At 39.5% G+C, this 25,501-nt stretch overlaps 1 protein-coding gene across 2 annotated transcripts in view; it reads right to left on the bottom strand.

The window, feature by feature from the left end:
• kcnq1.2 (potassium voltage-gated channel, KQT-like subfamily, member 1.2) overlaps nt 1–25,501 on the bottom strand; it is a 167,752-nt gene that overhangs the window by 62,780 nt on the left and 79,471 nt on the right. The window lies entirely within an intron of this gene.

The raw sequence follows: 25,501 nt of genomic DNA, 5'->3' as shown, positions 1-25,501 counted from the left end.
ACCCTTGCTGCTTTTCAGGTTCGATGAACAATGCGTATGCCACCCAACTGCAAAACACATGCGGGTCTAAACAGGAAAAACAAACGTACATTGACAGATATGCATTGATACAGACAAGTGTAACAACACAGATTAACCCGCACTCTGTATCGGTGCTTGCCTTTTCACTCAAAACGGTAAATCCACAACCCACTGCGAAAACGAGAGAAGAAAACCAATTCAGTTTGCCTTAAGAGGAGTCCCAAAACACACGTTTCTGAGTTCAAAGAAGCACATCTGTGTCAACACACAGACACACACACACGTACACACACAAAAATGCTGTTATGAAACACTGAAACCAAAACCACTTGATGCACACAACACACAACAGCTTTTACTTGCATACCATAGTGACTATATGGCATGTATTTTTGTTTTTTCAAGCAGGCGCTCTGTGCTGTGCTCTGCTGTGCATTGGTGCCCACTGGGTTTGGATGTTACTGCATTTCATTAATCAGAAAATCTTGCAAACACATACTGGAAGCACATTAACATGCTGCAAAGTAAAATCGAGTGTAATAACCTAGGACAAGGTGTCTCAACCTTTGTCAAGGCTGCGATCTCCATAATCTTAAACCGCAGCAGTTTAATAGTCATGTCAAACTGTCATGCGAATTAGAAAAAGGCAAGGGGTATAATAATAATAAAAAGGTATTAACATTTTCAAGGGCATTTAGGGGGCTTCCAAGAGAAATGTTAGTATCAATATATAACTTACATTCTTTGCTTCAGCTATTGTTTGATGGAAAATGAGATTGTCAAGCATACCTAAATACTAACACCTGCCATAAATGTTTCCAATAGACAGAGACAGGCAGCCTGCAATCAGTCTGCAGTTAAACTGGGTCAAGCTGGCAATTTTATGCTAATTATTTCTGACAATACAGCAATTAACTGTGATTAAATTGTCAAAACTTATCGGTTGCTGTCTCTATAGACAGAAATTCAACCAGAACCAACCAGCTGACAGCCAGCTCATTGGCCCTAAGCTGTACTTATTCCCACAGATTATTTCAGACTGATGGCAACATGTTGGCAATTTGTCTGCATTTATAAATTAGACAGCAATTATTTGCCAACCTTCAACAATCTCTCTGGGAGTGATTGCAGTCAGTCCAAGTCAGACTGCAACTGTTTGCAGACAGGTTGCCTGTCTGTGCAAATCACCTTAAGCTGAATAGCTCAGACTCTGGGCAAACACTTAGTTACCACAAGTTGCAATTGGTTGCAGAAAGGGAAGAAATAGGGGCTTTTTTGGTAGGTGCAAGCAGGTTGTTGTCCTGTTTTTCCTCATAAAACTGAGCCATTAGCTTGCTCTGAATTAGGAGGCAGCTTGGTCAAGCTAAGTGTATCCAGTGCTCGATGATCGTTCAAAAAAGCCAATTTAATGTAAGTTTGTTCGCTATTTCAATATGGTGGTGTATGAGACGAGACCCTTGTTCAAAGAGTTAAATTTATTTAAAAAATATCTCTTATTGGTCTCTCTGGATCTATAGAATGTCACCATACATATTACTGCAATATTGTATTCTGTACTGATGTTTTCCCACACCCCCAAAATAAACAGAAAAGAACTATTATATGGCTTTTGATGTCCAATTACAGACTTAAATCCCACACAGAATTAAATAAACAATACATGACCTATTATTCTTTTCAATTCAACATTTGTTTAGCAAAAACAAACAGTAATGGAGTGCAAAGTCTGGGTGAGGAGGGTATTATTTGATCCCTGTTTTTTGTGTCAATTTTAATATCGGTTTTCTGTTTCATGTAGGACATGTCTCAGACAAAGGTGACCTTTCAGCCATCTGTTGGTATGTGCTGATAAGCCTTTGGGCCATGTGCATACGCCCAGCGTCTGCAAAGAGTGTGGATTAAGTCAAAGCCAATATATGGGTTTTGTGTATTGTTTTGAAGAGTTCTCTCAAGCTACTTCCCAGTCAAGGCAGACAGACCCGCACATACAAGCGCACACACACCCTTGACACACAGAATCACACAGCCTCCACCCTCGTCTCCCTAAACATGGGGGTCTTTGTGGAGTCAACAAGTCGCTCTGAGGTCTTAATTAGGCAAAGGGACAACAAAAGGACTTAACAGACAATGCGTTGACATGGGACCATAAAACAGGAACATCAAAGGCTGTTGAACTGCCGTCTTTCTTCCTGCCCTCCATGCAGGGCCTGCCCAAGCTATAGGAGGAAATGCATGCAAACAATACCAAACATAAAGAGCATGAGTCCCTATTTTAGGAAAAAAAAAGTCTAGCACCCACCCCTTTGCTGCTCTCCTTCGTCAAAGAGAAGGATGTGTCTTTTTTTCTCCCCTCGTTTCTGTGTGAATTGGAGGGTTCAAGCATAATTGGGAAAGAAAACACACGTAGGAAACAAAAAACATGTGTGGTTTTGATCGTTGAACAACTGTACCCTGCTCCCTCCTTGCCCTCCTCCCGTTTCCTGCATTTGACACAAATGCACACACATGTTCAGTGGGTAAGTGTGATAAAAGAACAACACGGATGGGTGTTTTGTTTTGTTTTTCTTTTGTCCAACACCAACCCACTCTGCACTCCATTAAACATTTGGCACACAGAAAATGTAAGAATGCAAATCCCACATTTCTCTGCTTGCTCCTCTTGTGCTTTTGAGAGGTAAGTGGGAAATGTAGACCTCCTACGGACAGGATCTCGTAATATTGCCATGTAGTCTTTTCTTTCCCGCCTTTTCTGTTTCGGTTGCCCACTAAAACACGTAGAATGATTCTCTAGAAAAGCGTGGTCTGCCTAACCGCTCACCAGGCAATACTGGTATCTTGTTTTTAATGATGGCAGCACCTAAAAGTCATCTTCAGTTGTCTACCATTGTATTCTAGTTATGATGACCTGCTGGTAACATTAGTTAGCGTAACATTTGAAAGAAGAAATTGTAATAAGGAAGTTGTAATGCAGATAAAGAAGCCAGATTTCCTTTTTATAAAATGAAGGCTCCACCAACCCTGACCTGCAGGACTACAGTGGTATGTAGGAGCCCAAAGTGTTACAGTACTCAGATTTCTTCCGGGGTTACAAGCTCCAAAGAAGACAGCCTGCCTTTACTTCTCTGTTGCACTTTGAGGACTGGGTGGAAAAACAGGACCCAGAGCAGCAATAAAACATATAAATTAAGTCAAAACCTCCTAAAACTTAACAACTCATTACAGTTTGATTCAGTATTGATAATCAGAGACTTTTGCAACATTCAGATTTCTTTTTAAAATTATAGCGTGGTGTAATATTTATCTTAAGTCCATCTGGGTGTTGCAGCATTGACTTGACAGACTTCTAATGTTACTTTAAGCACGCGTCTTCTTTCCTGTCCAGATCCGACGATGATTTATTTTTTTTAAATCTTTTAAGCCATTTGTCGTCTAATTTTTCAGCTTCCCTAATAGTGACAAGTAGTCATCCACTATGAAATAACATGGCACCTTGGATTGGTTTTCCTCCTTTCCTCTCTTACCTTTACTTTACTAGCTGACACTGCCATTAAAATCTTAAATCTTAAAAATCCTTTTCTATCAAACTGTGTGCAGGTGTCTTGTGCAAGTCTTTATAATATATTTCAATACATTTTATTTGAAATGCAATTATGTAATTATATTTACATATCAATACTCAAAGACAGGCACACTAGAATAAGAAGGTAAAAAGTCTGAAATGTATAGAAAACAAAGAAATAATTATACTGTAACTAAGTTTAAGAACTGCATAATTACCTGGTAAAAACAAACAACATTTCTCCATCTTATGTCATAATTACTCTGTACTTGCCTAACTTCTTGGTATTCTAAGGAAAATGAGACACATATAATACTATAAGTAATTTTAAGTACAGTACAACTGAATATTAGAAAATCCATCATGCACCCCAATATAATGAATATTAACAAACACCATAAAAGAAATAAATATGTAAAAAGTAACACCTTAATATAGCCCATGACCAAAAAAGTATTTATGATATAAGATGAGAAAATATCGTTTGTCAGCAAAATTATGCAGTACTTAAAATTACTTACAATACTACTTACATTTACTTACAATAGAATAATTTCTTTGTTTCCTCCAGACCCCCCTAGCGTATCAACTTTTAAATATCTCTAGGTAAATATAGTTATATTTTAATTTTAAGTAAAACATATTGAAAATTACAGGGTAACTACGCCCTCAGTTGCAGGCTATATAATAAAGTGTTACTACAACATCTTCTCTCTTCTTGTTTCCCATCTTTGTGTGTATCTGTGCAGAAGATTTGACACAGTTTATCCTGGGAACTTCTCTTGAGCCAGCAGAGCTCAGATTTTACCCCCGACAACTTCAATATTCTTTCCATTGTCCTGCACTGTATGATTCACTTGTGCTTGGTTGTGTGTATTTTAATTGTGAGGATTAAATCCTGGTTTCTAGTTCTTCTCAACAGACTCGCTATTCTTCAGGTCCACTGTAGAAGTCATAGGTGAGCCATCGTTGCTGCAGTTATGAACTAGCCCTGACCCTCGCTTCAAAACTGGTGAAAGATTTAGCCCCATGGCTTCCCATTGACCCTTCTCTCTTAATAAGTTTTCTCTCTTCCCCAGTTTCAAATGGTCACTTTGGAGACCTCTGAGTTGTCAATGGCAACCTACCCTCCTATGCCCCATGACCCCGGCTCTGTCTTTGGCAGGGGACCATCAAATATCCTGTGCTTCCATGGTGTGCAGCAATAACCTTGGAGTCAGTCAGGAGAAAGCAACCCTAGACACGCATGTGCTACACTACAGGCAGGGCCCAGCAAGTCTGCTGGCCTGTGTGTGTGTGTGTGTGCGTGTGTCTCTGTGTGTCTGCATCTGTCTCTGTGAGATAAGCTTTATATAACTGGCGCTTTGGTCCATCAAAGAGATGTGCTCTTCTTCAGTTCTCCTCAAAAACAGGCATTTTTTTTTATCATATCTTGGAAGGATAAGATGATTACATTCTTTCAAAAATGTTTGATCTAAGTGATGGCATGCCATTCACCGAGTGTTTAAAATGAGGATTGCAACTCTAATTTAAGCAATGCTACCACGTTTTCTCTAAAATACAGAATTCTTCAATGACTTCTTAAAATGCCTCATACGTGTAACCACAATCTAAGGTTTCGGGTAAATTTTCCCGAGTATTTCCATGGCATACAAAAAAGGGGACTAGGACATATGCTGTTTTCCATTTATCTTGGAAGTTGGAGCTGGGAATGATGTTACATGGAGTTGAGCAGTACAAACAAACCAGGGTAGCCATTGTTAGCAGTATCTGTTCACTGAAACTCACTGCAAATCGTTTTGCACATACTTACATTACCGCAGTTGCACACTGGACAGCTTTGTGTATGACTGAACTCTACACTGTTCCAAAAAATAATAATGTCAAAGCATCTTACTGTATATTTTACAGTTTTGTACTGTCTTTCTAGGATATCATTAAATTTACATAAGTAGACTGTGATTTTACATGTCAAAGGTAAAATAACATAACATCACTGTAAATATAGTAAAACACAATTTACTTGTTTTTTAAATATATTTTTTGTACATATGCATATTTAGATTGTAAAAATACATTCAGAAATGTATCATAATTTCACAAATATTTGTCTGTTATGTGAGAGAATGATCTGTTAAATTCAAATGTAATACTATGGAAAAATATATAAAATGTTCGAAAATTAATGAGAATAATCAATAATTAAAGGAGTATTTGAATTATAATTTTGCTGAAAATTTCATGTCATCTAGGTCTGATTCAATAATTCAGAGGTAACAAGTGAAAATATAATTAATAGGAATAAAAACTAAAAAAAAAAACATATAAAACATTGCACGGCCACGCTGTGCTAATTATATATTTTTAAAAAGAAATGTGGAGGTAGGAATTGCAATTAATATAAATCTGAATCTGAAAATGAATGTGAACTAACAACCACAAGGTAGCGGGTATGGCAGCACTGTAGGAAAAAATCCTAATATAAAAGTATTTTACTGTGCATTTTACAGTTTTGTTCTGTTCTTCTAGGATATCATTAAAGTTACGTAAATAGACTGTGATTTCACATTTCAAATGTAATTTAATGTTAAATCACTGTAATGTAATAAAACATAATTTTCATGATTATTAAATGTATCTGTCTGTACGTATGCATATTTAAATTGTTAAAATACATTCACAAATGTATCATGACTTCACAAATATCTGTCCGTTATTTGAAAGATTGAACTGTTGAAATGTAATGCTATGGAAAAGTATATAACATGATTCCTATAAGCTTGTGTTACATCACATAAGTATTATTATCATTGCTATTTAGGGCGATCGTGGCTCAAGAGTTGGCAGTTCACCTTGTGATCAGAAGGTTGCCAGTTCGAGCCCCGGCTCGGACACTCTCGGTATTGTGTCCGTGGTCAAGACTCTTCACCTACTGGTGATGGCCAGAGGGGCCGATGGCAGCCTCGCCTCTGTCAGTCTGTCCCAGGGCATGCAATCCATTATTATTTAAACCAACTGTTAACTGTATATTTCTGTACATTTACGTATGATGATTCATATTGCCACATTCATTGACCTTGTTTATAGGTAATTTCATTGTTTGATCACGTTAAAATGTTCCTAATTTAATGTCTAAAAGTACTTGGAAAAGGCAGAATCCCATGTAAAATTAGCGCAACAAACTCTATACTCTATTTTCATTACTGAAAATAACTGTATTTTCATGAGAAAGTTATTTTCTGTTATTTTACGGTAGTATTTTGGCGCCGCAGCTGCCGGAATATTACCGGTTTTTTAAGATGTTTTTTTAACAGTGTAGAGCTCACAGGTAATGGTAAAAAACTGATTTTGGGGTCGGGGCAAAATCTGCCGTTCTGTCCAAGTATGAAATCCAACTTTCCAAGTTCAACTGGAACCCACTATTAAACCAGTTCTGCTTCTGCCTGTTCTCCACTGTCACCCAACCTTTGATTCATCACAACCAGGTTCTTTCTTTTCTCTTTCTGTTACCAGGCAACCAAATAAGTATGAAAGCTAACTTAACCTTGGTTACTTTCTTTATAGCTGCAAACTCATTTTCCACACTCTGAGTCTCTGTTTGGCTCACTTTACGACTTCCTCCATTATTCTGACTTGCTTCATGTTTTTGCTTATTCTTCAGTCTGGCTGCAGTAATTTAATCTTTAATTTAAACTCGACTCAGTCAGAATGTGAACCTGAAAATTTGCCATACGTGCCATAGTGTCAGATGAAACCACTTAAATCTGCTTTCTGCTACAATAGGTTCCCTTCTCCCCATGGGCCTGCTCCACTTGTTTTCATGTCCACTCTTCCCAGATCAATAGACACTGATCAAGACATGCCAGAGACAATAGCAGCAACCCAACCACATCAAAGACCAGCACCCATTAAGAGCTGATGACAAAGAGAGAACAGAACGAGCGAGCCCTGTTTGATGTGTGTGGCCTCGGAGACAGAAAAAACGAGGGGAAGACGCCAGAGATACTTTACAATCTGTCTTCACCGTCACCTCGCAAACACACAATCAAATTACTGTTTTCATGTTTCCGTATATAGATATGGAGTAATGTATAAAGCAAAAAAATACAAATAAATTCAATAATTTGCTCTTTCACATTCACTGCCACAGAATTTCTCTGAATATCAAAGCCTTAAAGTCTCCTCTCCCAAAGCGTGTGAAAGAATCCCACCAAGGAAAATTACTCGTCTCGAGAGGCAGCTGACGTCCCAGCACACACGGAAAAGCTCCACCCACGTTTAACGTTAATGATGCAGAATCTCACAACCTGTCATTATTTGCAGAGAAAAGAGACGGTCGCAGCTCTTTTCCCACCACACAGAGAGAAGATTGGAGAAGAGCACACTTTTAACAAGTCGTGTAATGACCACTGAACTCTTGTCCGTGTAGCTCTAAATGCGAAATGATCAAAACAATTTGGGTGACGAGGTTTCTGTTGGAAAAGCCAAACCAATTTTAACTAAACCCGTGGGAGATTTGATTTTTACTCGAGTACATAAGCCACAAAAAATTAAGATTTACTCTGAAAGAATATAGACAAAATCATGTACGCAGACATTTTAAGAATGCAATTTAAGTTGGTTAAACGTGACATTTAAAACTTGGTTGACTCGTTTTCCCAGTTCCTGTCATCAACAAACTCAGAAGTAAGAACGACTCTGGGAATAGCAACCTCAAAGATGAGACCAGCATTATTCAGGGTTTTGGGGTTAATGTTCCAGCCTGAGGTGTAGCCTAAAGAGAGGGATGTGGTGGTAACTATTCTTCAAAGAGAGTCTAATTAGAGAACTGCATCGTTTTGTAGTTAATGATCCCCTATTTTCTGTCAGACCTTGTTCTGGTCTAAATAGCTGCTTTTGCATTATCTTCAGGAACTTGGTGCTGGCCATGAGATTACGCAAGTGTTTACAGGAACAGATTTCTGCTAACCTGCTGGCCTTTCTGCTTCATTGGTGGTGAAGGATCCACCAGACTCATTACCTGATAAAACTTTGACCAAACATTGGTGGTACGTATGATGCTGGTAACTGTGGATCTGTGAGTGCAAAAACGTCCCTGAACGAGGTCCCAGTAGTGTAATAGAAACTTTATAGAGTAAATTTCCTTATGTGTAGTTTATATGCAGTGATGTGGTTATTTAAAAAAAACATGCTACACATTACTCGTTACTCGTCTTAAAAGTAATGCAGTACATTATTTAATTACTCAAAGAATTCTATTCTTTGAGTAATTAAATATTATTCCATACATTACTATCTTGTTACTCTGTAAGATGACCTTGACTGCACTGTCTCATAAATATCAGTTAACAGTATAAATCTTCCACACACTATCCTAATGACACAAAGCCAAAAAAATAAACCAAAGTTGAAAAAAGGTATGTGCTTTAAAAGGAAAAAACAACAGCCCAAAGAAACAACAGCTACACCCAAAGTGATTCTACTATAGAAGCATGTAGAGGTTGAAATGCAGGTTGCCGTCAGTGCAGATGCTTAAAAATAGCCGAAATTTTGTTAGCAGTGTAATGTAGTTGTTTCTGTGCTTGACGCGGCTTGCATTTCACCATTATGCTCTTGTCTTTTAGAGCAATAAAAATAAAAGTAAGCACTGAGTGTACTGACACAATCAGGTAATTTAGGATAATGTATAAAATGTATAAATCAGCCCAAAATGACAGGTGGGAGGAGAAGTAAGCCTCACTAGTGGCCCCACACACATCTACATGTACCAGTATTTAACAAACAGCAAATATATAGGCACACTAACATGTCATGTGGACGTCCATCACATTCACAGCCTGCCCTGTTTAGACCAACATTCCCGAGAAAATGTGTGTGTATGGGTAATGTTTGTGCATACATACATGAAGATGGATGGGTGATTGAGTTTAGTGGAAGAAGAGGATTTATAATTCATGGCCTAATAGGATTTGTTGCTATTTAGGAGGATTAAGGATGTCATAGAAATAATCTATTTACTGTTGCCAGTCAGGGGGGTCCTCTTGCCTGGGTGGGGAGGTTTTTGGATGGTGGGCAGAAGTGAGGTGAGGGGTGCATGGACCCTTGATTTTTTTTTCTCAAATAACCCCAGGTAGTAAGGCCCCTAAGCACTTAAACCCACCCCCACCTCCCCACTTCAGCCACCATCTTTGGATTAAATTGGCTGTTTCTCATTCATAGCAGTCCAGTAATCCAAGCACATGAGCCCAGTGGTTGGTCATGCCAACACATGGTCATTCATGGGCGGTTGTGTGTGAATGTATTCAAGGACAGTTAGCCCCACCTCGCTCTTGAGGGAGCAAAGTCTCGAAGAGGTGACTGTCACAGCCCTGCCTTGCTTACCCAGACCATGGAAGCAGCAGGGAGACAGAGAAGAAGAAGACGGGGAAAAAACAGAGATGGGAGAAAAGAGAGAAAAGAGAAAGGAAGAGATGGAGTGTGACCTGAGGACCTTCTTAGCCAAGAGCCTTCCATTGGTTATAGATTATAAAACAGAGCTTGCTTTCAAAAGAGAATTATTCTTTCATTCATGTGTGGCTGGGGCTACAGTGGAGGGGTGGAAGGGGTGACATTAAAGACCGCTGTTTAATTAGGCCTTTCTACAGTGGTTAGGCTTTTTGTTCCTGATTTCAACTAGGGGAAGCCGTCCAGCCAGTGGATGTCACTGTCAATTATTTTAGATCTGTTTACCTTGAGAGAAAGACATAAAGTCAAGGAACTAGTGACTAATCACGTAAGACTAAGCAACCAGTCGAAAAACACAGAAAAACCAAAAAAACCCAAATTGCATTTGTAAGCCCAGTTTGTTCAGACACAGCGTACAGTATTTTTATTTATTTTCTAAATTAAAATGCTGCCAAACCCAAATGCTGGTCCAACAGAAGGCAGCTTCAGTCTGAACAGATTTTACTTTCCTCGTGGTACATCCTGTTTGTGTTTCTCATGCACAAACTACAAACATGGAGAGACACAGAGATTCATTTTGATTATTTAAAAAGACATGGAAAGAGAGTCTGCAGAGAGACTGCAATCCCGAAGCTTAAGGGGCCTGCTCGTCAAACCCTGCAGAGTCCATTTGTCTTCTCATATTCCCCATAGTTTAAATGCTGAAAATAAAGGAAAACTAGAACTTTATTATCTTTAAATCACTGCAACAGCACTTTTGTTGGGATGGGAGAGGGGAAAAGAGGATTTCAGAAGAGAAATACAGTTGTGAGGCAAGGCTTCTTTCAAAACATTAGAAGAAAATAGTGGGAAAAGGTTGGCTTATTAGCAGATCCATCGATATCCTTAGTCTACCTCTGGTCTTCATTTAGCTGTGCAGTGATACAAAACAAGAGACAAGCTAATAAAAACACATGAGACACACGAGCCTACTTGGTTAATAAAATACCTTATCCAAAGACTGGAGTACTGAAAGAGAAGAAGGAACATGGTAATGGTCGGTATGGATTTATGGTAGCAGATGAGGCTGAGAACGTCTTGGCAGGCTTGTTTTAATAGCTTCCGTTCTTGCTCCAACATTCAATTAGCACACTGCCTCTGTCTCCAGGTCCACCCCTGCCTGGACAGTAATTATAGCAGCAGTCCAAACACACAAACGCAGACAGAGAGTCAGTCAGGCAGACAGACAGGAAAGCTGAGAAAGCCTCAACGAGGTTGTATTACTGACACACTTAGTCTGCACTAAATCTAGAAGTACTGTTTTCATTAGTGATCTGCTGTTGTTGTTCATACAGTATAAATATTAAATCATCCACCCTTGCATCCATTTATTACGATTTTCCCCATTTGATAGTGGACCGAGAGGGATTCAACTTTAAAGGCTTAGATAGAAATGGTGTCGATTGAGTGGTATTGATTATGGTTTTGTCAAAGTAAAAATCAAACAAAAAAGCGAATCCTTCTCTATGCATAAATTATTCATTTTACGTGGGCTCACCCTTAGGTATGGAGCTCAGTCATTCAAGAGAAACTTTGAGTTGTGCTGCTGTTCCCCCATATCAAAAAGAGCCTGTCGAGCTGGTTTGGGCATCTGACTATGATGCCTCCTGGACACCTCCTAGGTGAGGTATTTAGCACACGTGCGTATATGTGTTAGTGTTTGCTCCCTTCCTAATAGTCATCAAAACATATTTTGCCCTGAGTGAAAACTGGTTGTGTCACCCTGAAATTAAACATTTGTGAGAACTGGCAAAGAGTCTTTCACACCATTGTGAAGGAATTTTGGCCCACTTTACTTTTTAGGACTGTTTTAATTCAATCACATTGGAGATTTTCGAGCATTAATGGTCAGTTTAATCTGATCTAAGTCTGGACATTGACTAGACTACTCCAAAATAATCATTTTGTGTCTTTGAGTCATTCAGAGGTGGATTTGCTGGTATGTTTTGAATCATTGTCCGGGTACACAACCCGAGTGAGCTTAAGTTTCAGGACAACTTTTCTCCTTTGGGATTTTCTGATAGAGAGCAGAATTCATGGTTCCATCAAATTAAACAAGTTGTTAAAGTCCTGCGGCAGCAAAGCAACCCCAGATCATCATCACACTACCATCAACATGTTTGACTGTTGGGATAATGTTCTTTCTATGAAATGAAAGAAATAGATGCAAACCTTCCAAAAATTCTACTTTTGTCTTGTCAGTTGACAGAATATTTTACCCAAAAGTCTTAAGGGGTCATCATATTTTGGAAACTGTGAGACGAGCCTTTGTGTTCTTTTTGTTCTTTTTCAGCAGAGTTCTCCCATGGAAGCTGTTTTTGCCCAGTCTCTTTGTTATTGTTGAATCATGAATTCTGACCTTAACTGAGGCAAGTGAAGCCTGCAGATGAGCTGTTGATGCATTCTTGGAGTAATTTTGGCCACTTGGGGTTGGTTTACCATTGTTCCAAGTTTTCTCTATTTGTGTATAATGCCTCTCACTGTGATTTTCTGGAGTCCCAGAAATTTAGAAATGGCTTCGTAACCTTTTCCAGACTGATAGATGTCAATGACTTTGTTTCTCAGCTTTGGATCTTTGGATCGTGTAATGATGTGTTCCGAATTGATTCAGCAGGTCTGGCAGTAATCAGCAAATATGTTGTTAGCTGAAATTAAAATAATCTTTTAAAAAATATACAGTTAATCACAGTTAATTTGTGATTTAACTTTTTCACACAGGCACATCACTTTAAAAATGCATTTTGGATATACTCGGGTTATCTTCGTCTAATATTAAAATGTGTTTAATGATCTGAAACATTTCAGTGTGACAAATATGCAAAGAAGTAAGAAATCAGGAAGGGGGTAATTACGTTTTCACAGCATTGTATATATAAGAGGAACTGGTCTCAGGTATGCAAAAATCACTCCATAATGCAGCTGTGAAAAGATTCAGAAGCCCTGTAATTTAATGTAAACCTTCAAGGAAAGTCTGAAAACATGATAATCCATATCAGTTTTTTTTTTATGTGATCAGAGACCAATGCTATGGAAGCCCGTTTCCGCCACCAAATAAAAACAAAAAAGCTAGTATCCATAACTCGAAATTTCAAGTTATTTTCTCGAAATTTCGACTTATTAACTCGAAATTTCGAGAAATATAACTCAAAATTTCGAGTTACTTTTCTCAAAATTTCGAGTTAGCTCTGCCAATCAAAAATATACGTGAATGAGGTCGCTTTCTTGTTACCCAGAAGCATATGGCGCAGAGGAAAGCGCACTCAAAAACGGATCCCAACAAATTGGCGCTTTCGCGAGTACGTTTGCTGATAGTAACACCATGTGATTCACAGGGATTTCATCATTTGTGAAGCCAGGCTGAAAACACTCAGCAATCTGTGCATTCACGACTGGATGTAATACCGGTAGCTTAGCTGTAGCATTTGTAGCTGAGGGCTTCAGCTTCCGGGTAACAAGGGAATGACGTCATTCACGTAGATTACTGATTGGCAGCGCTAACTCGAAATTTCGAGTTACTTTTCTCAAAATTTTGAGTTAATAAATCGAAATTTCGAGTTAATATGTCGAAATTTCGAGAAAGTAACTCGAAATTTCGAGAAAATAACTCGGAATTTTGAGAAATTAACTCGAAATTTTGACTTATGGATCTTTTTTTTTTTTTTTTAGTGGCGGAAACGGGCTTCCATACAATGCAGCAAAATGAAGTAACAGTGTTGCATTAAAAAGAGGTCCAAGTCAGAACCTCTACTGCTCGCTGCTATAGTGGGATCAGATGACTGTACACTAAGAGTTCATGGGCCCGGGAGGAGGTGAAAGATGATCAGATGGCTCAGTGGGTGCAACAGGGTCTATGATTGGTCAAATTGACCTCCCTAATGTTCTCTGGTGAAATGAGATGTGAGAGGGGAGTGTGTCAGGGAGAATTATGGGCCTGTATCAGATCTTTTAAGCTCCTTTAAAAACTATGCCTTTGCTTCCAATGCCTTACATGTTTTAAGTGTTATTCAAAAGCTGCTGGACAGCTGTTTTAACATCCTGTAAAAAGATATAAAGTAAAGTAAAAATAAAGTAAAACGTCATCATATACTTTTAGGATTTGGACTTTATGCAGTATTATACAGTAAACGGCATCACTATTAACTTGCATTTCAACAACTTATCAACAAAGACACGTGAAGTAATCAAATGTGTTCGAATGTTTGTGGGAATATAGTTCGAGCGCGTTTTGAAATCATTTGGAGTGATATTTGTGTGTTTTCCCACGTTATACAACAGTGAGCGGCCAGATCTGCCGATCCTCAGACTGAGCTCCAAAAGACATGAAATCTAATTTGAGTGTGAGAACAAACAACAGCCAGAACATTCAGGACAAAGCTGAAAACAGGAGCAGCTGCCAACCCCAAAAACAAAGCACAGTAAACTGAGAGTTCAGTTCATTAGCCAAGAAGAATAACTAAACTCCAAAATTGAAACATAATGCAGAAGAACTAATGTGATCCATTGAAATCATACCTTAGAGTAACAACATGTCAAACAATCCTTCATATTTGCAAAGTTATTTTAAACCTGAGAACTGAGAAAGTTAGGGTGTAAATTTTAGCGCACAAATTTGAAACCGATGTAGAGAATCATCCATTGTTTGTGTAAATAATATAGTATTATGATGATATAACAAACACTGACCTAACAACATGATGCAGTCTGCAAGGAAATGATGAAACATGACTTTCCAATACAGCTCCGTGCTGACAGACAGGAAAAACCAAAATGCTGGCTCAGAGCCCAGAGCATTAAATGACAGACTGTAGTTTTCAAAGGCATTTCTTTGTCATTATACTAAACTAACTTGAGGTCAGCTGATATCTGTTAACATTCTTTACCTAACACGCGTGTGAGGTAACCGTGAATGACAGAGCCTGTCACATCTACATCAAACCGAAAGAAAAATTCGAAATCACAGTGGACAGTGATTAAAAAAGAAAGAAAGAAAACACAAATACTGAAATAAGAAAGAGAAGCAAAAGAAGTGTGGGATTCATCCTGTTTTCAAAGAGCTCGGTTATGAGGCGCTGGGAACAGGGTGCAAAGCCATAATTGGACGCTTGTTCCCGGCCAATTTTTTCAGGGCAAATTATCAACGCATGGGTTGGATTGCTGGAACCACATTGTGGAGGTGGGAACATTGGGAGCTTTGAAGAGCCAACTTGATGTGTTAACAGAATCATTTATCACGCTGGGATAATGTGACGGATCAAGCAAAGACCCTGCATATGCTGTTGCTTCTACATTTACCCTGCTGACTCAATGCAGAAGCAGGCAGCACTGACAGAGGTGCTGGATCTCCGTGTGCAGTCTTTTCATGTGTGTGTGTTTAAAACAAGATGTGTACATAACCATGGCAAAGCTCCTATTGGCAAAATGTACAGAGCCTTGTGTATCTCGAAGTTAGTGAGTAAAATGATGACTAGGCATGTTGCTTTTGGAAAGCTTAGGACTACCTTGTTTGCCCTCCCATACTACACAAAACAGACAGTCACGGCTTGCCACTGACTTCCAAGTTTAAAATCTCAAACAGGCAAAAGAAATATACTTTGGACAACAATAAATTTAGAAATGTAATAATTTCAGGCTTTCTATTTGCTAACATAGAATGCTACACCAGCTCACCGCTTCAAAGTTAAAGGCTGTGTAGAAAATTGGTATAATCAAAAAGTTTCCCTCGCACTCCCATTGTCATTACTGGAGCAAAGTAAGCATATGAAGTTTATGTTGCACAAGTACTATATATACTCACCTAGAGAGTGGCGAAATGAAAGGAGGTGTATCAGCAAACTAGGATTCTGAAATAAAATGTCCTGGTTTTTGTTAAAAGACCCTCAAGGCATTAACTTAAAACCCACCTGTTGAACTGTCAGAACAAAAATGACTTTATTTAAAAGGTTATTAATTTACCCCAAACAAACATAAAAAACCCTAAATCATAGAAAAGACTGAAACAAATACACTTTAGCCTACAGCCAGAGGTGGAAAGTAACGAATTTTAAAGTAATTTTTCAAGTCTGTAATTTTACTTTTACTTAAGTATATTTTTTAAAAAGTATTGTAGTTCGCTACATTTTCAATCACACCCGTTACTGAGTAAATTAAAAATTAAAAAAAACATTGCGCTTCGGAAATACTGCAGGGAATGATGGGTAGTAGAACAAATTGGCACTAAGGTCACGTTAAAGATGGAGTCTGACATCGGTGTTACGGATCCAGTGAAAAAAGAAGCCCCGTCGAATTCTGCTGACCCTGAACTCGAAGAAACGGATGTGAACCCCTGGCCGTATTTAAGGGACCATTTCGGCTTCAAGTGCAAGAAAGGCAACAGCTTTATTATGCAGTGTAAGCTGTGTTTGCCCAGAGAGACCGAGTTAGCAGCTTTTTAAAATTCCACATCAAACCTGCGCAAGCATGTAGAGGTAAGTTAAATACAACTCGTACCGTTATGGTAGCAAAAAGGCTGTGTTCAAATTAATCACATTACGTTAAGACATCTGTGAAGAACACAGATAACGTTGGTTGGTACTAGCAACTTGCTGTAATCGGGCACGTTGTTGTCCACGCAACTTACATTTTTTTTACTGGGTTGGTAAATTGCCAAAAGAAAATGTGTTTACCTACGTTTTTCCTGTTTGTTAATAATAATAATTTATTTAAAAAAACAGTTAAATTAAAGACAGAAGCGGCTACTTTCTTACTTAACCCACATATGTTCACACTGCAGGCAAAAGAATAACAGAGCGCTCACTTACCTTAGATTAGTCAAAGACAGCTGACTTCTGTTACTTGTTAATTAGCACTTGCAACCTCCCGTTAACTAGCCTGTTACTGTCCAATAAAAAAAAACACGAGGTATATTGGTATAATTTACCAGCGGTAGCTATGTAATGCATTGATGTCTTATTAGGGATGTCAAAAAACTTTCTCTCAAACTTAACACTGGCCTGCCTGCCTCAGCTGCCTTCGAGCGTCTCTTTAGCTGTGCTGGACTACTGTTCACTGCAAAGTGAGCAAGGATGAATTCTACTAACTTTGAAAATCAACTGCTCCTCAAAATTAACAGGAAGTTCAGAGAGTAACACTCTAGGATGGACACAAAGGAACTTTAATCTAGAGGTACAGTAGGGCAGGGCCAAGTTTAAAAAATTAAAAAACATTTTTAAAGCAGCTGCGGTACAGTTCAGTACTTGTTCTCTTATTTGACAGTTTAGAACACATTCTCATGTGAAAGAATGATATGGTTTTGTATTGAAAACACTGTGATACCTGACAGTTTGGTTGATTGGTTTGGTGACCATTATCCATTTTCATGTATATACTTGCAGTTTAACTACCACTGCACTTTAATTTGTAAAGTTTTTCTTTTCACTAAAAAAGAACTACTTTGAGATTTATATCCCACTGTCTTTTTTTGCACTACTCAGAAGCGGCTGTCCTCCTGCTGACAGAAAAGTAACTATGTAACTTTTACTCTGAGTACATTTTAAATGAGCTACTTTTTACTTTTACTTGAGTACATTTTTAGACAGGTAATTTTACTTGTACTTGAGTAAAATTTCAGCAAAGTAATAGTACTTTTACTTGAGTAAAATATTTTAGTACTCTTTCCACCTCTGCCTACAGCTCAGAAAAGGACCAAGCTACTACTTATGCTAAAAGCTAGTAAGCTAGCTAGTCCATTGCCTTTATTCATATATGACTTTTACTGGCATCTGTTCACAACACTGCTTACAGAAAAAGCAGAAGACTTGGACTTTGCTTTATATTGCCACAAAAAAATATTAAGTGTATAGAGTAAAATATAGAATTATACATGTTGTGCCTTTATATTGATGATTGTGTTAGCAAAGTGGCAAAGTTACTATCACTAGCTTCTAGCACATATTCCAAAACTGTTGAAGGGATATCCTAAAGTTAAGAGTGCAAGTGTTAGTGTAAACTAAATTTTATTAAGCTGGCTGTCATCTCGGACAAAAAAAATGGACTGTATTAAGATAATGACAAAAGTAATGGTGCTTTTGTTGCATTAGCAATCGTAGTCTTTCGGTACAAATTTAATACATAAGAATCTTGTAATAATCACTTTTGACCTCATATGCCATTTTGACTATTGTTCATCAAATTTCTGCTTTAATATTAAACCGTACCCTATTAATCCATACCCTCCGTACCTCCTAAGAGCTTAGTATAATAGTCAGAATATAACCGGGTGTATAGTATACTAGAGGAAAGACTTGTGTATCTCAGTCCAGTGTTATAGTGTGTAATCCCCATCTAATCATTCATATACGTGGATACTGCATGGATATAAAAAATAAACACAAATACTACTAATAAAACAAAGTAATACTTTTGCATTATCCACCAAGATGAAACATAACTTTTTAAATCACAGGGTGCTGGTTTGAATTACATGTCACACCAGTGCATTTTATGCCCTTTTGCCAATATGATGAAGAGATATTAGTATGTATGCCTCAAATGGTAGAGCATAGTTGAATCCCTGACCCCAGCCTTAGAGCAGCCCTGAATTACAACTGTTGCTCTGGATCTAGATGTTTTCCTAGAGGAGGAAGCAGAACTCTTTTTGTTGCTAGACCACTAGGTGCTCAAGTAACTGACAAAAAAAGTTTAACCTTGTGCTGGATGCCACTCAGAAATGGAAAATTTGTATCCTGTGCATAAAAAATAGATTACATTTCATGACCATTTCACAAATTGCCATGAGACTGGGCTTTTGTATACTATAGCTGGCCAGAGACCAGTCCAGGGAGGGAGGATATTTCATACATTAAATCGTCTCCATGCAGGAGGTGAGGTAACTTGGAGCTGTCAGGAGTTGTGCTTGTCCAACTGTGCGTGGTGTACATTGCTGTGCTAGGGGAAACACAGGATACATATAGCAACTGATATGTGGCATATATGTGAAACAATGGAGGAGGGGGTGTGATAGGGAAAAAAAGAGTGAAAGAGGGGCTTCACAAACAAAAGAAAAGTCAGTTACACACAGAGAGAGGAGGTCAGGGGAAAAGCTCTGAAAAACAAAAATCAGCAGAAAGAGGAAGAGAGAGAGAGAGAGAAGGGGGAAAAAAAAACTTTTTGCCTTCAGCATTGGAGTGGGAGGAGTAAAAAGGAGAAGTAACAGAGGAGAAGAGGAAAAAAGAGATATGGAGAGAAAAAGAAAGAGTGAAGGAGGAGGTGGAGAGTGTCAGGGCTAAGGGTGATTAAGCCTGGAGTCTCCTCTCTGCAGAGACACGTGCGCAGACTTAATCAAGTCGACGCCAGCCAGCCACATTTCCACATTACTCCCTGGCTGCCTGCCTGACAGGTCCGAAAGAGGGAAGGGAAGAGGAGCTGAGGGAAGCTGCCCGCCCATACAACCACCCACCCTCTTTCTTCTTCTCCTCCTCCTCCTCCCCTGGTTTCACCATCCCCAGGCCCTGAGACGCTGCCAGAACACATGTGAGCACGGTGGAGGGAGCAGGGTGGTGTAAGTCAGTGAGCAAAGAGCAGAAATACTACTGACTCCAATAAATGAAATGTTATTAGCTGACAAGTCAGTTACACACCCGGAAAAGATCTGTTGTTTTTTTCAAGTGAACAAAAAAAAGAAAGATTGTAATGAAATCAATGAAACCAACTCATTCTGAAAACGCATCTATAAATGTATATTGTACCACACTTTAAGACAGATCGGGACATCAGTCGAATAGGTTCTTATGTTGTGTGTGTTCAGTTTTAAATTGTGGTCATATTGGGGGGGTTTTAGGCCAAGAAATTCTAAGACATATTTGAGTATGACATTGACGGGTGTGATGTTTTTAGTCAGAGACACAATTTTGCAAACTGAAGCAAACACTCATAGTGAAAACACACGGCACACACCCTCAACCGCACGCTCTCAGTTTCATAGACTGTTTTTTTTTTATTCTTAACATCCTCCCCCCTCGAAAAACATACTGCACACCTTCCCGCCTCCCTCCTCACCACCACCACCACTGCTACTATATCACTTTCATGCTGTTTCTTCTCTCATCGCTGGAGGCCAAGTGGATCCAGGCCCAAGGTGAGGTATAGCTGTGTCATTTAATAAGTAGCTTAAATCCAACACGCACAGGGGAGCGCAGAGAAACACATGTTCACATACACACAAAAATGCCCGACCTCAAAGTATTAATTGTCTTAAAATGGGAGGGGGTGGGGAGAAAAAAAAAGTTTCCCTAAATATTTTTTTGCATCTGAGCTCAGTGTCATTTCACCACGCCAAATGAGGTCTGCTTCCCGCATTTCCAGTAACGGGTCAGCTTCTAATCTCCTGAAGTGAAAGCCAGAAACAAAGAGACATTTGGTTCCGCACCGCTGTTCCTGAACAAGCACCAAACTGTAATTTCAATGTATCAGCGAAAAACAAGGGCCGGCCAGTCTAATCGGCCCTACAATTATGCGCAGGTGGTTTGATGATAAGGTCACATGCACATTTGTTTGCCTCCTGGCACCGTATCAAGTGCAAACCTCGATCTTAACCACATGCATGTGTGCGCTCTCGCCAACACGAGCGGGGGTCTTCGGTGGTCTCCTCTGACCTGTAAAGCGAGGGCTAATTAAGTGAATGGAGATGACAATGAACAAGGGCCTCCCGCGGTCCAAGCCATCACTCAGGCCTGCTGTAATGAACACCCACCCACAGGTGTGCTGATCCCTAGACAACTCCACACACATGCGTGCACTCGCACACAAGTACCTCCCTTTACACAAAAGGGTACACTCAAACATGGTTTCATATGCACATTAGAAGTGCGTGCACACATCTGTTAACAATACATTAGAGGAAGGCTGACGCAGATGTAACATAGACAATAGCGAAAGGGCACATTTCCATTCGCGTATAGACAGAGATGTTTGAGCCTGATGTGGCAGCGCTAATAAAAAGTGTGCCATCAGAACCTCACCCATGAGTACTCGTCACCTGGCCCTGCTACAAGTCAAGATCCTTCAAACAATAATCACACATCTGTTCTGCCTCACATTTTCTATTTACTAATGACACACCCGAATAAAGTTTTTTACTCTATTAGCAGGGTGGTGTCATTTTTCATTACTGCATTTTTAACTTGATGAAGGTTCTCAGGAAATGGTAACCAAATCAGCCCTGAACGCTCCAATGTTTTCATTTCACATTTCAATTTAGAGTGATCTGCCACTTGAATAATGTTACCCGAGCAAACTTCCTCTTTGACAAAGCAACAAGTAGGTATTACTGCCCCCAACACACACAGATGAAAACCAGGTTTTCTTTAGCTGACTTTTCTTTTCCATTTCCAGCGTGTGATTTAACCTCGCCACTTCATTTCCTCAGAATGTGCCAGGTTAAGTGCTGTGACTATGCCCGGAGCGTGATTTCAGCCCGCTTTTTATGGCCTTAATTAACAGGCCCTAATTGCTTTTGAAAAGAAATAAACAGGGTAACCAGCAGAGTGCATCCTACTGTTAACGGATTATTTCCTCTCTGAAAACAATAACAGAATGTTCCGCTTTATTCCCAGGGGACCTGTTAACAGCTCTCGGCCTTGACATTTCTTACAAATGGATCATAGATGCGGACGTTTTGAGTCCTCGAGACACGTGCGTCTAGCAAACGACAGCCTGATTGAGAGGAACGAGCGCTCGTTTGTCCTGAATCGTAATATTTTCCCATGTCATAGTAGTTATTCATAAAATTATGCTCGGAAAAACATTACACTGAATCGTGGAAGCCTCTCAAGCTTTGATGAGCTTGAAGTTCACACAATCCCAGCTGCTGTGATTACTATTCGGCATGTAATAAGCAAGGCTCCTAGCCAAAACAAAAGCAGGGAATTCAAAAGAACATGTTTTTCTCCCCTTCCCGAGTCTTTCTAGTATTCCGACGACAGGAAATGAGTCTTGACATCAAAGCCTGAGGAGGAAGTGACTCTCTTCCCCCTACTCTGTGTGAAGCTGTCCACTACACCTGACACACGATGGGAACACCAACCTATGGGTACAAGTACACCGTCTGATAATTTTGTTTATGCCTTCTCAAATACAACTTAACCTATGATATCACCCAGTAGTACACTTACAGGGTAGAGGCCACCAACACCTAGAAATTTCTCAAAGGTACCAAAAGAGCCACTGGAAGGCTTAAACGGTGAGGGAATTTGTATTTCGAGGGGGGAGGCTCATCCTGTGGTGGAATGCAAATATTTAGCTTGCCCCCTGGTATAAAATGAAAATTACACAGTACTACAGGAATACCTGTGTAGCTACCCAGGTGACCGCCAGCCTGGCTCCATCCACTGGGATGTAAATATAGTAATTACTCACAAGCCTCATGGGCACCAGGGGGAGTCAGTAAAGGAGTCTTATTGGCTGTTGCTGGACAATGATTCATGGCAAAAAATGAACTTGCGCTGGCACGCCAGCACTGAGGCTGACACAGCTAATCAGGGAGGCCATGAGAATGTTTCTCTGTGATTTAGGGTAGACGTAAATATTTGTTGCTCAGTGATAAAGAGGAGGAGATTTATTTGAGTGGGAGACACAACAGTCGAGAGCCAGGATAACAATGCTGCTTAGGGAAAGTACTTAAGTTCACACTCGTGAAGAAAATGTGTGTATGTATGTGAGAGAGAGTCAATTAAAGGAGAGTGATAGCAATTGTTTGCTGTTTCCAATTTCAGACAGCCCCGAGGTCTCAGAGCCATACAGCTTATACATCTCTGCCTGTAGTAATTCAGCTTATTGTTAATTACTGAGGGAGGGAAAAAAGCATGTAGCCATGCAGACACAAACACCTCCTCTGTCTATATTGTGCGCTGTGATGCCGTGTACACTGACATGTGGGGTCTGCGTGGATGAGAAACACTGACAGGAATAGGAAAGTTTCAAAGAAAGTGGGACATGTTTATAATGAAATGAGAAAAATCAAAACAGAATAAGAGAGAAAAGGTTATGGATTGACAGAAATAACACAAAGAAGGGGAAGGAAGGAAAAAGAGGGAGAGTGCCCTCTGCAGAGGGAAAAGAAAAGTCTAAGTGGAGTGACCTTAACAATGAGTGAAAGAGACAGAAGGGCAAAAAATTGAAAGAAAAAGACAGAAAGAGCTCCTCATCCCGTGCCCAGTGCTATAAAAAGCAGATATTGGTATATCAACAACAGCTGAATAATTATAAATCTGTCAAGGCAAGACAGAAAGTCAGCTGCCCATTCACTGCCAGACTGTCAATAGGAAAAAGCCACAGATGTGCAAAAAAAAAGTAAAAAAGAAGGAAGAAATGACATGTGAGACTCTATTGGAGATCTAAATGAATCTAAATCCTAGAATCCACAAACTAAACTTCAAGGCCAATAAAAGCGACAGTTCATTACGTTAGCTTCTGTTGGGCAGGACCATGGAGCTATCTGCCTACAAAAACTCCACATTCCAGCTGCCGAGCATATGCAAGTAAGTTAATTAACTTCTCTAGCCACAGAAGTTCACTTAGAATTAGCCGCTAGGTTTGCTGATGTTGGTTTACAGGGTACTGGCAGCAAGTTACTAAGTTTCTGTGTTTGTGTTTGCTAGCGGTCTAGCAAACTTTAGCTCGCTACTTAAGCTTAAGCTACATGTATACCAAGGACATTAGCATACTAGCTTAATAATGCTACATTTACTTTTACTCTTGCACTGTAGGAGTAAACTGGGAATCAGCATTTTAATCACATCTACTTGCTATTTTTTTTTTTTTTAAACAAGCGAATTAAAGGTTCAGAAAACCTGAGCCTATAGAGCAAATTCAGGAACTTAAAGAATGATGACATAAGTATAAGGATAAACTTGAAACTCACTGTCTGGTGGATTGTAAGGTTTGATGAGACTGTGCCACACTGTGTGTAAAATATGTGGTCCTCTCTTTTCTCTTTAAATACAGTATAAGGTCATCAAATGGACTTCTGACTTGTCCTGCTTGATGCAGCTAACTATTTCTACATAAAGACTTTGGTACAGAAAGGTAGTCTATATATTACTGATAATAATATGTGGCAACCATAATGGCAGCTTTTTTGTTTTCATCCTTATGATCGTCATATGCTTTGTAAGGAAAAGTAACCTTCTTTTGGACTTTCATGTACTCAACAAGTCCCTTTTATTCAACAAGAAATGGTCCCTGTACATGCTTATGTTACTAGGTCTTCTTGTGTCCACATGTCTTCCATTCAATGTGTGGATCTTTGTATTTATGTGACTTATGTGCACGTCTAGTGCCTGCTGTCAGCATGTGTCAGGGTACGTGAGTGCCTGAATGGATTTTCCAGAGGCGTACCGCACTGGAGCCATGTGTAAAAGGTTCTTTCCTTGTATATTGACCATGACCATCCCTCCTCCTTTACTGCACTGCACAGCAGCCAGCCACACCTGCTGCACATACACCTGCAATGCAATAAAACCAGGGCAGCAAAACAAAACACGGCCCAAAGAGGTCTTTAGCCGTCTATAGAACAATGTAATATAGAGAAAAGCATTTTGCTTAACACAGAAGTTCCTATTACCAGCATAAATCTTAACCTTAGAGCTTTCTTTATTTTGGACTCATTTTAGCCTGTCATTTCTCTTTTTTAAAATTTCCTTCTTGTATAAGCATGGTAAATGGCCTGTATTTGTATAGCGCTTTACTAGTCCCTAAGGACCCCAAAGCGCTTTACACATCCAGTCATGCACCCATTCACACATTGGTGATGGCAAGCTACATTGCAGCCACAGCCACCCTGGGGCGCACTGACAGAGGCGAGGCTGCCGAACACTGGCGCCACCGGGCCCTCTGACCACCACCAGTAGGCAACGGGTGAAGTGTCTTTCCAAGGACACAACGACCCAGACTGTCCGAGCCGGGGCTCGAACCGGCAGCCTTCCAATTACAAGGAGAACGCCCAACTCTTGAGCCACGATCGCCATGTCTCATAAGACTGATGAAAACTGGTCAGACCTATCAGACATTATTGAGAATTAATTCAGACAGTATAAGTTATAAGAACTTTGCAGACAAAAAAAATGGAGAAGACATTAACTTCACCATTTCAGTATCTCCCTCATCTCTGTAGAGATGGCTTAATGGAGCCCAACACACATGACTTACATCAAAGACCTGAGAGTACTACTATTTTAGTCAGGACTCCAGCTACACTGTAAAAAGAAAAATTTGTGGGGTGTGGGGTGCTGGAAAAATACCATTAAATAATGAAAATTTACCATCACAAAAAAGAAAAAACCACCTCCGTCCGAATCCTTTTACTGCTTTACCCAACCATTATATAACAGTTTATATTTTTCTTGTGTTCCTTCCTTCCTAATGTAATTAGTTTTGCACATAGTTTCTTATAAACTAAAGAACTGA

The sequence above is a fragment of the Perissodus microlepis genome, chromosome 7 (assembly GCF_051167445.1).
Source record: "Perissodus microlepis isolate ML-2025 ecotype Zambia chromosome 7, ASM5116744v1, whole genome shotgun sequence".
NCBI lineage: Eukaryota > Metazoa > Chordata > Actinopteri > Cichliformes > Cichlidae > Perissodus > Perissodus microlepis.
The sequence above is the reverse complement of the archived record's forward strand: the minus strand, read 5'-3'. Positions and strand labels throughout refer to the sequence as shown.